Raw genomic sequence first — 15,387 nt, forward strand, 5'->3', positions numbered from 1 at the left:
TATACAGAGAGCACGTAAAAGTTGGACTAAATTAATTTTCTCGAGAATGGACAATTTTAGAAAAAATATCCCGAAACAGGCCGATTTTTATTTTTAAATTGCGACTTTTTGGCATTTATATCATACTAGTGTCGTCACCCATTTGGGCGTGATGACTTCATCGATGATTTTTTTAAATAAGAATAGGGGTCGTGTTATAGCTCATTTGAAAGGTAATTCAATTCTTTATTCAGTAATAAAAACATTAACATAATTATTTATAGAGGGTGTCCAAAAAAAAATTTTTTTGGATTAAATTTATTGGCATATGTAGAAGAATCTGTGTAATTTATTTAAATCAAAATACATTTTACTGCTATCATAAAAAAGGAAAAAATGTTTATTTGACAAATAAATATTGTTTTTTTGCAAATTTAATATTAAAGCAGCCACCCACCTGCCTCTTGACAATTTGAGCATTTAATTTAAGCGAAAAGCAATGATTTTTTTTAAATAAACATTTTTTTCTATTTTCTGAGAGCAGTAAAATGTATTTTGAATTAAATAAATTACACATATTCTTCTTTTTATGTCAATAAATTTAATTCAAAAAAAATTTTTTCGACACCCATGTGTTAATGTTTATATTATTAATAAATAATTGAATTACCTTACAAATGAGCTATCACACGACCCCTATTCTCATTTAAAAAAAATCATCGATGACGTCATCACGCTCAAATGGGCGACTTCACTAATGTGACATATATGCCAAAAAGTCGTAATTTAAAAAAAAATTTACCCGTTTCGGGATTTTTTTCCAAAATCGTCAATTTTCGAGAAAATGAATTTATTCCAACCTTTACGTTCTCACTGTATAGCGTTTTACACTCTGTTCTGTGTTTTGGTCTTTTAATAGCCTGATGTCGAATTTTGGATTGACACTACGTCTAATCTTCTTTAGCCTGAGCTTAATTTTGCCAATCAGTGGGTTATGGTCTGACTTGATATCAGCTTCTGGGTATGTCTTGACTGATGTTATGCTGTTACGGAATCTTTTATTAATCATGATGTAATCTATTTGATTTCTCAATATGCGGCCTGGAGTGTCTTGAGGTGATTTCCATGTATATAATCTTCTGTAAGGGAGTTTCAAGTAAATGTTAGTAATCACAAACCGTTTTTCTGCCACATAGCTCATATTAAGCTATTAAATTCCAATATAAATTAGCTTAGTTATGTTTTACATTCTACAGTTATCAATTTAACTTAAATCAGGCCAAAAACCTAATTTAGTACAAAAAAAAAATAACGAAAAGAATTTGACTAATTGGTAAAGTTTTCTAACCTTTTTGTTAAAAAGTTTTATGTTAACTTTTATAACTCACCCAATTTAAAATCACCGCCGATATTATATTTCGGAAGTGCCGCTCTAATGTAATAATTAAGCTTTGTCCTTATGCTTTTCGGACATATCTCTTCCCATATTTGACGAACACAATATGTCGGCAGTTCAGTGTTTTGGCCAAGGGCCAGAAACTTCCATTGAATAAACTTAATGAGTTAAAAAGTCAAAGGACTGGAAGAGTGAGCCATTAATTTTTGTAACAAGACTACAAATGTAGGGTTTAGACGGTATCCGACGATAAATCAGTAAACTGTAGCCGAAGGAAAGTAGAAAAGCTTAGGGTTAATTGACCGTCAGAAAGAGTTAGTGCTTGACCGGTCTGTTCTAATTTTGTTATACTGTAAATCTCTTTTATTCAATAGTGTATTAACGAAGAAGTTAGTTTGAAAATTAAAATATATTGTTTATTTTATTTAGTGATTCCAAACCATAATACTAAATGACTAATTTGAATCAATTTTCAGTTTACATTAAACTATGGTTCGAAATTGAGCTACCAATTTTTTGTAACTCCAAAGACCCAAAAATATGAGTATAATAATTATTGTGTATCGTCATATTATGTGACTCATGGTCCGAGAGCTATTAGACATTTTTGAGTAGGTATTTTAGGCAATCTGAAAATTTTTCAGGTGAATCTTCCATGATAACCTAATACAAAAATGCCGGTCTGGTTGGAAGGTAGCGGTTATTTTCCCCAAAATTTCCCCCCCCCCCCCCCCCCCAAAGTTAAAAAAAGGGTAAAAATTGTTTTTGCAAAAAATATCATTGACGTGACAAGTAAATTTAAATATTCAAATATAAAGAAACTAAACAGGCCAGGCGATTTGTGAGAGATTTTAATTCTGCAAGATGCTGGCATGGGCGCCCCAGGATTATTTTCAGGGGTGCATCAGATCTGAACTTCAGAAGATTGCATCTGAATCTGTACATACTATTAACTAGTATAAAATACACAACTATACATGCATAACTATGTACTTTCTTTCCGGACAGGGGGTGCAATTGTTATTTTAACAGGGTATTTTTTAATATTATAAATATTCTAAAACAGACAGATTTTTTTTTGGTGAAACTTTCTAACTATCAGGTGATCAAATAAATTACGCGTGCATGTGAATGAAAAGCTCTATAGGTAAGCAGCACTATGAGAAAGAGCGTATACCGATAGCTGTTTGCGTCCTTTATCACGGCGAGTCCGTTCGCTTGAGCAAAATCACGTGACCTGATGATAATCTTTTAAAAAAATATTGAAAAAGTTTGATCCATCTACTTTGCCTCCGTGCAAAGCTGAATTGAGACAACACCTGCTCAAGAACTCAGTATATCACGAGTATTTGGCAAAAAGCATATTTGGAAGTCCCCAGTTCTTTAACACCTAACGGAAATGGATGGATACTAAATATTGATAAATTGTATTTTAATTGGTTTGAGGGAGATTGTTTGCCGCAATCAATTTATGATTGCAATAATTATAGTTCATCAGCGAACCAAAGATAATTTCAGAAATATTGCTGAAGGTAAGCTTACATGTTTTTTATATAACTGAAATATTTTTTTTAGTTAATTAAATCTTCTGCTTCTTCGTGTGCCTCATCCTTTCAGAGCAATGGCGATCATCGCGGCCCATTTTATTCTATCTGCAGCGATTCTCAAGAGTTATATTGTTGTTTTGACACTCCATTACTTTAAATTTTTCAACCAGGATATGCATCGTCTTCACGGTTTTCTTTTTTCTTGCACTTTTCCTTATATAAGCAATCACATCACGTTTTTTCTTTCTTAGTATGTGATCAAAGCAGCTGATTTTTCTTTCCTTTATAGTGTTGAGGATTTATTTTGCCTTTTTCGCCTTTCTTAATGTGTCCATATTTGTTACGTGTTGTGCCCATGATATTTTTTACATTCTTTAATAACACCACATCTCAAAAATGGCAAGTCTTTTTTCAGGTGCGCCCGCGATTGCCCAGGCTTCGACTCCGTATACAAGGACAGAAAATACGTAGCAACTCAATTAATTAATTACTAATTAATTTTTAGTTAATTCTTTAGTTAACACATATTACAACTATTTACTGATCATATAGAAGAGGAATCTGACTATCGATGGGAGTCTGACGAAGAAAAAGAAAATTAATATTTTAGCTCAAATGAAGAGTTTGAAGAAGATGTACAAGATTCGGACATGAAATTAATTTAGTTTATATTTTTATATTTATCTACCTATATATTTATAATAATAAATTTTCCTGTTTCTATCATATTTGCAAAATCTATTGTATAATACATAATATGTTCCATTAATTAATAAAAAGTTACTTAAAATCTCAAATCTATAATAACTACTTTTACTACTAATAACATTTTGAGGCACAACAACATAGGTATCGCCAGGTCACGTGATTTTGCTCTAGCGAACAGACTCGCTGCGATAGAGGACGCAAAAAGCTATCGGTATACGCACTGCTGCTTACTGTTTCTACTCTTTCTCGCACATCTGCTTACTTATAGCGCTTTTCATTCACATGCAAGCGTAATTTGTTATGGCAGTTAGAAAATTTCACCAAAAATATCTTTTTTAGAATATTTATTTTTAATATTAAAAAATACCCTGTCAAAATAACAATTGTCAAAAAGAAAGTACATAGCTACGCATGTATAGTTGTATATTTTATGCTGGTTAATAGTATACATCTACAGATTTTCTGAAGTTCAGATGCACCCCCTGACAATTTCGAGTATTTTTAAGGATAGATTTTTTTTCAGGCCCTCCTTAACGAACTCCCCTGTGTTAAGAGCTAATATATAGTAGAGGTACATCTCCAGGGCACCAGGTTTCTCCCCATATGATAATATGACGAGCTCGTGTAACTGCAAAAATCCCCGCTTGGGCTCTCCTACCCTTATGCGTGTCCATCCATTTTTTTGCAGGAGCGGCGCGCTCCATTTCAAAAATCTCTTATTCTCCTCCTAAAACTATATTTTTTAAAAAATCCCCGAGGAAAAAGATTCCCTGTAGTTGGCTATATACCATGTATTACAAAAGACCATGAAATCCTTTATAAAAGGTATATTTGTTAAAATCCCTATACAGGGCTACATCATAAAACAAACAGAACTAGTTTTCAAATGGGTTGACCGATCATCATCAGTGTTTTCCTAAAATGTGTATAACTTGAATCGAACATGCTAACCACCAAAGTAAAAAATATTTGGGTAAAAACCCTTTAAAATTAATCCGTCAGAGGAACATATAAAAATAATGTGAATTTACACATGGATATTTAAAATATTAAATGTTTCACGCTCGAGGTACCATTGAGCTAAATTTGACTTGTTCACATCATGGCTGTGTGGAAGCAACACTTGGTTCCACACAGCCATGATGTGAACAAGTCAAAGGGCCTAGCCGGGTAAGATGGTGAAAAGTGCCCCCAACCCAATCTAAATTCCATATAGGCCACTTTTTAGCACATATAGAGGAACTCACTTTCTGAAATTTTTAGCCCCCTAGGTGGTCACGTGACCCCCCTAGAGCCTAATTAGGCTTTTTATGTTTTTATTTTTTATCTCAGCCGCATTAAGAGCTAGCCAAAAACTTTATTTAAAAAAGTTGTAAGTTTTAAAAAGATCTATATGAAAAATTTTTTTTTATTTTTTTGGCGGGAAATTCGAATTTTTAGAACAATTTTAAACTTTTAAATAAATCTGAAAAAAAAACTAAGACACTCGTTTTTACGAAAATTAATTATAATGTGTATTTTTGCACAATCTTTCACCCTGAATTTTTTCAGATTTTTAAAATTGGTGAAACGTACCTTTAAAAATAAAAAACCGCATTTTTTCGGTTTTTTTTTCGTTTTTTTGATACAATTTTATACATATTTTTCAAAAAATTTAACACCGTCACTAGAATAGGTAAAAAACTGAAAAATAATTGGGATTTGCTTCATAAAAATTTTTTGTAACGCCATCCATTTTCAAGATACAGGGCGTTGAAGAAAACAAAATTTTACATATTTTTTACGATTTTGCCGAAACTACTGGCAACATTGTAATAAAACTTGGCGGATTTTAAGAGGTAGTTATTGTGCATGTTTTGACATACAACTAAGGATTTAATATTCATCATTGGCGCGCATAGGGGTAATGGTCTGAACTTTTCAAAGAAAAAAAGATAGTACGCCACTGACATATTTCAAATTAACAATCATTTTTGAATTCCTCGTTCAATTTGCAATAAAAAATCTATCTTCTCATTTTTTCATACGACGCGCTGTTTTGCTGCAAAAAATAAAATATCTTAACGCTTCCAAAGTATTCGAATTAATTTTGATAATTGATGTATGAGTTTATTATGATGTAGATGTAGAAACTACTAGAAGTTCGAATACTTTGTAAGGGTTAAGATCTTTTATTTTTTGAATAAAAATGGCGCGTCGTATGAAAAAATAAGAAGATACATTTTTTGTCACAAATTGAACGAGAAATTAAAAAACGATTGTTAATTTGAAATATGTCAGTGGCGTACTATCTTTATTCTTTAAAAAGTTCAGACCATTACCCCTATGCGAGCCAATGATGAATATCAAATCATTAATTGTATGTCAAAATATGCACAATAACCAGCTCTTAAATCCCGCCAAGTTTTATTACAATGTTGCCAGTAGTTTCAGCAAAATCGTAAAAAATGTGTAAAATTTTGTTTTCTTCAACGCCCTGTATTTTGAAAATGGATGGCTTTACAAAAAATTTTTATTAAGCAAACCCCAATTATTTTTCAGTTTTTTACCTATTCTAGTAACAGTGTTACCTTTTTTGAAAAACATGTATAAAATTGTTTCAAAATACGAAAAAAGAACTGAAAAAATGCGGTTTTTTATTTTTAAAGGTACGTTTCACCAATTTTAAAAGTCTGAAAAAATTCAGGGTGAAATATTGTGCAAAAATACACATTATAATTAATTTTCGTAAAAACGAGTGTCTTAGTTTTTTTTTTCAGAGTCATTTAAAAGTTTAAAATTGTTCTAAAAATTCGAATTTCCCGCCAAAAAATTTAAAAAAAATTTTTCTTATAGATCTTTTTGGAACTTACAACTTTTTTTAATAAAGTTTTTGGCTAGCTCTTGATGCGCCTGAGATAAAAAATAAAAACATAAAAAGCCTAATTAGGCTCTAGGGGCGTCACGTGACCACCTAGGGGGCTAAAAATTTCAGAAAGTGAGTTCCTCTATATGTGCTAAAAATTGGCCTATATGGAATTTAAATCGAGCTGGGGGCACTTTTCACCATCTTACCCGGCTAGGCCCTTTAGCCTATGACGGATTAATTTTAAAGGGTTTTTACCCAAATATTTTTTACTTTGGTGGTTAGCATGTTCGATTCAAGTTATACACATTTTAGGAAAACACTGATGATGATCGGTCAACCGATTGAAAACTAGTTCAGTTTGTTTTATGATGTAGCCCTGTATAGGGATTTTAACAAATATACCTTTTATAAAGGATTTCATGGTATTTTTTTAATTTATTAGATTCTTTGGGACATTCTAAATAAAATATTTATTTTGTTATTTTTCGAAAAAGTTAATAGTTTTAAAGTTATAAGCGATTTAAAATTCGAAAAATGCGAAAATACGCATTTTTGGATTTTAAATCGCTTATAACTTTAAAACTATTAACTTTAGAGAAAAATTACAAGAAACCTATCTTATTTAGAATGTCCCAAAAGATTCTAATAATTTGTCCTTTTTCGGAGGTAAATAGAAGATTTTTGGAAATAGTGCGCGCCGCACCGACAAAAAAATCGGATGGACACGTATAAATAACAATTAAATAACAACGGTGCATATTGAAGTTAGACCTGATTAGTCTGCAGAATCTTAAAAATGAATGTTTAAACTAAAATTTACGTACTTGGCAACAATAAAAATACTAATTTAAATATGAGTTTTTAAGCCTTGAAAACGCGTATTTTCGCATTTTTCAGATTTTAAATTCCTATAACTCGAAAACTATCAATTCTTGAGAAAAATCACAAGATAGCTTTCTTGTTTAGAATGACCCATAAAACCTAAATAAATATTTTTTGGGACAAAAAAGGTAATATTTTATATTTGTTTAAAAAATATTTTTAAACAATTTCTGCCCAAAACTTCCGCCCATCATTCTTGAGATTTGTTTAAAGGGGACATTTTTGAATAGGAATCCACAAAGAAACCGAATCAGAATTTTTTTCAGACGGGAGCGGTCTCACCACATGGACAATATAAAATATGTACCTACTTAATATTGAAAGAAATTTAACAGTGTAGTACTGTATTGTTTCATATTTTCCTTTCAATCTCATTGACCTATTTTTGGAATTCGAAATGATAGTTTATCGGATTTTTTTTTTAATTTTTCTTTTTGCTACATAGTTTTTCTAGTTTACTTAATCTCAGTTAATTATATTTTGCAGGTAATAAAGCTTTATTTAATAAGAATCATTAATATAAAGTTTCATTGATGCGTAAATGTAGAAAAATAAATTAATTATTTTTTTTATGACGACGCTTAAAGCAACTGATGATTAAATGCATCATATGAAAAGAACTCTTCTCGTAATGACAAAAAGCTAACTTATCTCGGCCCAGATAAAATAAAAGTAAAAACAATACCCTCAGTTTATAACCCTAATTACAACCCAGAAATATCTGGTTTTTTCGATTGGAAATTGGAACAAAGCTTTGAAAGACAGACCAAAGTTGCGGAGAACTAAACGCGGATCCAGATTGGTTCTTTTTTACACTTGAACGTCACTCATTCGTAACAAATACCGCGTTGTTTTCTTGGTGTCTTTTGTCTAGTTTTCTTTGTCGTTCTGCACCATTAGCGCGCACAATGCCAGGATACGTTTTCCATGTTTCGGCAAAAACTAACGTGATCTATTCGAAAATAAAAAGAACTTTTGAGTACGTCGAAAATTTGGTTTTTTTCAAGGCTGAAGACTGTTAGGAGCGGTATACAAGTTGTCTTATGAAAGCGGACTTTTGTAATATTCTTAAAAACGAATTTTCTAATAGAGACTTCCGAATTTTTAAAGTTGGTAGCGGTCAGTCTATTTTTACAACTCTTCATGGATAGATATATCGTATAAATGCACGTGCAAATGATAAAATTATTTTTCCACCTACCTCTGCCGAAAGTATACTTTTCCGGACCTGATTGTAGGGAGCAAAGTTATACTTTTCCTCCCTAGGGAGGAAAAGTAAATGTGACGTAATGGTATTTCATTCATGAAATATAACTTATTGACGCCCTGTACAATATCTATTTTCTATTACGTAAGTATCTATACATTTTAAGTTTATTTAAGAACACTCTGTATTTTGCAGAATGGTAAAAAACAGTAAATTGTTATTCTAATTTAACAATGTTTACATTAATAATTTGACTTATATTTGACAGTTGACAGTTATATTGTACCTACTTGTTAGTTTTAGTTCTAATACATTTTGTTGGTTAGTTACATAAATAAATTAAGTAAAAATGAAAAAATTACTTGTTATTTGAGGAAGGTGGAAAAAACCATATGTATAACATGGGAGTAAAGTGCCTTTTCCTCCCTTGAATGATTACTGCCCTCCGCTACGCGTCGGGCAGTAAACTTCATTCTCGGGAGGAAAAGTAGCACTTTCCTCCCTTGTTATACAAATAGCTATTATCAAAATCGGTGATCTCTTCGGGCAACGATTCGCGCTTTTAAGTTCGTTATAATCAAAAGACTAAGTGTTCACCCTAATGGCATATAAAACAACGTAATGTTACTCTACATCCAACCAGACTGAAAACAATGGGAACCTTCTCTGGTTACACCTCCGAGGCTTTTACAATTTGAAAGCCATACGAATGCTGAGACTAAGGAAGATGAGGGAATTTTACAATTTATAATTCACGTCCCATCTGCTCAGCGCGGTAAAGTTCCAACGAGAATGGTTCCCTTCGTACTCCAATAAGAGTAAACATGTAAATCAAAAATTAATAACCATTTTCAATTTCGTTGCAAAACGAAAATACAGCCGCATCATATTCTAGTCCAATCAGAGAGTGCAGCAAGCACCTCTACCGGTTTCAAAACTTATTAGTCTCTCATCAGGAGGCACATATGCTGCTCTCTCTGATCCAACCAAAACAATCCCCGGCATGCAGTCACGGATTGCAAGTCAGGATGTGCTGCCTGATTAGAGACTAATAAGTTTCGAAACCGGTAGAGGTGCTTGCTGCTCTCTCTGATTGGACTAGAATATGATGCGGCTGTATTTTCGTTTTGCAACGAAATTGAAAATAAAAATGAAAAAACTCTTATTGGAGTACAAAGGTAACCATTCTCGTTGGAACTTTACCGCGCTGAGCAGATGGGACGTGAATTATAAATTGTAAACTTCCCGCATCTTCCTTAGTCTCAGCCTCCGTATGGCTTGCAAATTGTAGAAGCCTCGGAGGTGTAACCAGAGAAGGTTCCCATTGATTTCAGTCTGGTGGGATGTAGAGTAACATTACATTGTTTTAGATGTCATTAGGGTGAAAACTTAGTCTTCTGCTAGCAGTTGCCGATAGGGCATTTATGCCATTTCGGTCGTTGCAATCCGTGACTGCATGCCGGGGTTTGTTTTGGTTGGATCAGGGAGAGCAGCATATGTGTCTCCTGATGAGAGACTAATGAGTTTCGAAACCGGTAGAGGTGCTTGCTGCACTCTCTGATTGGACTAGGTTATGATGCGGCTGTGAACATGTGATACATGTGATACATGTGAACATACGTCATGCATTTATTAAATGGTAATTAACACAACTGAAAAGTTCAAAATATTTCCTAAAAATATATTTACATTCTTTTCAATGGCGTTATTACCTATTTGAAAAATTTATATATGCAGGGTGAAAGAATTGAAAAAGAAACAACATATTTTTACATGAAAAACAGTAAAAACACAAATTCTGGTGAACCGATTCTTCCACTTCAAGACCTCGATATTGTTCATCAAAAAAAGAACCTATATACCAAATTTGGTTGAAATCTGAATTTTCGTTCAAAAGTTATCGTGCTATTAGTCACATATGTATAGTCGCCATTTTGAATGCCCGCAATTTTTGTAAAAGGAAAAATCTGAGATGGTCTCATATCTAAATTTGAACCTTTATATGTGCAGTATATGTGGTCCAAATTATATACTTCTATCATTAAATGCACAATAATTGTTTCACATATCGGCTGCACTAAGGCGGGCACCTTATACTCTAGCGCATGAGAGTGTATTAGAGAGTCTGAGTTATTCGATTTTACATCGCTCACAAGAACTCTGTAGGTTATGTGAACTGAACTCTTTTTACCTTACCCTTACTGAAAGTGTGGAGATCAAAAGGGGTGTCCGGCAGGGGTGTGTCTTATCCCCACTCCTATTCAATATTTATTCCGATGGAATATTTAAAAAATGTATGGAAAATGCAAGTGAGGCCATTAAAATAAACGGTGAGTTAACCAACAATATAAGACATGCCGATGACACGGTGATCCTTGCTAATAGCATAGATGAATTACAACAGGCAATGAAAAGGGTTAATTCAGTTATGAGTATGGCCTGAGCCTCAAATTCAAGAAGACAAAATGGATGCTGATAAGCAAAAAGGAACAACCTGCTCGACAGTTACATATAAGCAACATACTAATTGACCATGTGGAATCTTATGTCTTCCTTGGCACCATCGTAAATGCAAAATGGGAATAGGACACAGAAATTAAGGCGAGAATAAAACGAGCTAGAGCAGCATTCAACAATATGAAAAGACTCCTCATTTTTTCATTTTTCCAATCTTACTATATGGCATGGTGTGGAGGCCTGGACGCTGACAGAGACGCTCACGAAAAAACTAGAAGCCTTCGAAATGTGGGTGTACCGACGCATTCTTCGTATATCCTGGACCGAACATGTTACCAACATAGAGGTAATCCATAGAATTGGAAAAGGGAAAGAAATCCTGAGCACAATTAAACAAAAAAACTTGAATATCTTGGCCACAAATTGAGACACGATAAGTACCGTCTACTGCAATTGATTGTCCAGGAGAAAAGAGACAGTAAGCGAGGGCCAGGCAGGAGAAAACACTCGTGGCTCCAAAATCTGCACAAGTGGTTCGAGCTTGACAAGAAAGATCAGAATTGCCATGTTACTAGCCAACGTTCGCAATGGACAGGTCAGGTCCAATTTCACCATCATACATTTAATATGAACTGTGTAGATGCAAAATTCACATTCATTCTTCTTTTCAAGGCGAATCGAAGCGTGATAATATTTTAAACCAAAACTCACATTTTAATATCAGAAAACTATACTGAAAATGAAGTTCTAAAACATAAGTCACATTATCCAACACATGATTTGCAGCAAAATTAACATTCTCCAATTCGACCAATCAGAGTGCCTAGGGCGCATCACGTGATTTTCGTCACTCTAGTGATGTTTTGTCAACGGTTTTTTGAACCTCACCTCACTTGTTGCATTTACATGTGCTTGTTAAATTTGATTAACGCTTTTATGATTGTGATTTAAATAATACTACTACTTTTATTACTAGTTAATAAACTAAATTATTGGTGCATAATGGATGAATTAGTAGAGCCCTCGACTGGTGAAACAAGGAAAAAGAAAATAAGTCCCGAGAAGTGTAAACGAAACAAATCTGAATTAGCAAGGTTAGTTGTTAGTAGTCTACAGTCTAAAGCAAAGTTCAAATATTTTGCATCATAAGTAATATTATCCATGAGATTTTGGTGCAAAACTCACAGTTAACCACATTTTGATACAAAACTCACATTGTCTGAATTTTAAATTAAATTTACAAAACAATCTTCATTAAATACACCTGTTTAGGCAAACAGTTTCTATTACAGCAAAGTTGTTACACAAAACAAAATTGAAGGATTATACCATGGCCTTCAATATTAAACAGTTTTTCTCATTTTTCCGAAAGTTGAGAAACGTGAAGAATGTGAATTTTGCATATATACCATTCATATTGTTTAATCATCCCTGATTATGTAAATGACTACAAACGAAATATAGGATTCTGTAGAGAAGAGTACAACTTGTCTTTTATTTGAGCTGTCTACTCAATATTTTTTTTTAATTTTTATTCATTCCAAAGGTGTCTTTGATCCGCTAGATGGTTCTTCGCCGACAATTTTTCATAACTCTTGATAAACCAGTCTGCATTTGACCGATTGCTTGTGCATACGGCCTTGCGATTTCTGTAGTTGATGGCTTATTTGAGTGGACCTGCAACTTACAGTTTACAGGAAGGGGGTCTGCGGTACCCTCCATTTTTGTAAAATAGAGGGGATGTAGAATTGTAAACTTTTTCTTATATAATAGTAGACAATTTGAACTAGCTATTCCCAAATTTTCATCCTTCCTTAATTTTTTTTGGGTCAGATTTTTCATTGAATGGGCTATTATGTATTATATCAGACACTTTCTACGGTATGGAGTGTGTATAGCAAATTTATGATAATGTATTGATACATTAGCACAAAATTAATAGTAACATTTTAAATAATCTCTTGTTTTTGTAAATCACATATAAAAAATACACATAAGATCGCCCCCGTGCCGTGACGTCAGAGTGTACCACGTGACCTAAAATCATAGTTAACGCTCGCAGCGGATAAAGTCTATTACCTTTTAGTCCAGGGCGGATCTGTTTTGAGATGGACGTTGAAAGGTCACTCATATTTTTTTGGAAAAATTGCTTGAAATTAACTTATATTATAATAAGAATTGACTTATCCTCCCACTCAAAAAGGTTAAGAACATTGTTCAAATAATAAAAATGTCAAGAAATTAAGGAAAAATTCGATTTTTTTCTTCGTTTTTTGATTATAACTTTAAAAGTATTCACTTCAGACAAAAGTTTCACAAACATAAAAGTTGCGTAATTAAATTTCCAACAATATAGGATTGGCTAATAATTCTAAAAGTTGTCACCCTTATTGCAAAATAGCAGTAATTGCGAAAAAAAATCATAAAAAACAAGTATTTGCATTTTACGGTTTTCAACCATTTATGCTACACATAGGATCTTCATATTTTACCCAAACAAACTTTGTGACATAGTAAAACAATACTGTAAATTTTATTAAGATTGGTTTGATATATTTTGCAAAATAAATTTTGAAATGCAGGTTTCGCAAAAAAAAATCATTTTTTCAAAATGTTCTGCAGGACTGAAAATAAAGCAGATAGCAAGTTGAAGAGTTTTTTTTACGTGCAGAAGAATACTGTACCTTTCATTTGCAATTTGTAAAATTAATATGGGTTAACTACAACGGCGTCAGGAATTTTTTTAAATAAACAATAATTTTTGGTGCTACTCGCAGGAAAACGGTGTTCGATTCACACAAGATAATTTCCACCAAAATTTCTTTAAATCTTTATATATTATTTTTTAACTCTATATTTTGTTGTATTTTAATATTTTATTTCCACAAAAATCAAACTAATTTGATTATTGTTTGTGAAATACTGTTTAAACAATTGCATATGTTTAAAAATAATAAAGTTTTATTCTATAAGTTAAAATATATGAAGAAAGAAAATTTTTGCTAAAAAAGTGTAATTTCAATGGGCAAATTATGTGTTTTTATTTTGCATTAAACAAACTCATTTATTTATATCGAAATGTACTAAAAATTAAAATTTATCAATCATTATCAAAGGTCATTGAAATGCCCAATCACAGCAAACGTATCCGTTGTCCTGCGCATAGCACCAAAAATTAATGTTTATTTAAAAATTTCCTGACGCTGTAGTAGTTAACCGATTTTAATTTTGAAAATTGTAAATGAAAGGTACAGTATATAGTCCTGTCGCCAGGGGGGGTACAACGGCCTCCTTAATTCAGATGGACTTACCCAAGTTTTTTTTATATATTTTGACCCGCAGAATACGAATTTTTTGGGTAACAGTTGATCCGGATGTCGATAAGATTGTTATAGACAAAGAACTTGAGGAATTACATAACAGCGATTTCTCGCAAAACGGAATATCTTTTTGTATTTTTTGGGTCATTTTAAGGAAAAAATATTCCTACAAGTTTTTTCGTAGAATGCATAGTTTTCGAGATAACCGCGGTTGAACTTTCAAAAAATCGAAAAATTGTAATTTTTGAACCCGAATAACTTTTGATTAAAAAATAAAGTAGCAATTCTGCTTACCGCATTTGAAAATTTAAGTCAAATTATATCGGTTTTGATTTTTTGCATTGCTAAAAATTTATTATTTTATTGTTAAACAAAGTTATAAACACCTAGTATGTGAGTGATGTTTTCAATGATTTCTCATTTAAAATCGAACGAGTAGGTAGAGTAGCTACAAGTGCAAGCGAGGCAATTTCTACGTAGCATGCGTTAAAACGCATGTATTAGGTACGGGAAACACTATGTGTTTATAGATTTGTTTAACAAAAAAAAAAAAATTAATTTTTAGCAATTCAAATAATCAAAACCGATATAATTTGACTTAAACTTTCAAATGCGGTAAGCAGAATTGCTAGTTTATTTTTTAATCAAAAGTTATTCGGGTTCAAAAATTGCAATTTTTCGATTTTTTGAAAGTTCAACCGCGGTTATCTCGAAAACTATGCATTCGACGAAAAAACTTGTAGGAATATTTTTTGCTTAAAATGACCCAAAAAATACAAAGAGATGTTTTGTTTTGCGAGAAATCGCTGTTATGTAATTCCTCAAGTTCTTTGTCTATAACAATCTTATCGACATCCGGATCAACTGTTACCCCAAAAATTCGTATTCTACGGGTCAAAATATATAAAAAAAACTTGGGTAAGTCCATCTGAATTAAGGAGGCCGTTGTACCCCCCCTGGCGACAGGACTAATAATTCTATATGTAAGAAAAAACTCAACTTGCTCTCTACTTTATTTTCATTCCTGCAACATTTTGAAGAAA

Source organism: Diabrotica virgifera, chromosome 1 (assembly GCF_917563875.1).
Source record: "Diabrotica virgifera virgifera chromosome 1, PGI_DIABVI_V3a".
NCBI lineage: Eukaryota > Metazoa > Arthropoda > Insecta > Coleoptera > Chrysomelidae > Diabrotica > Diabrotica virgifera.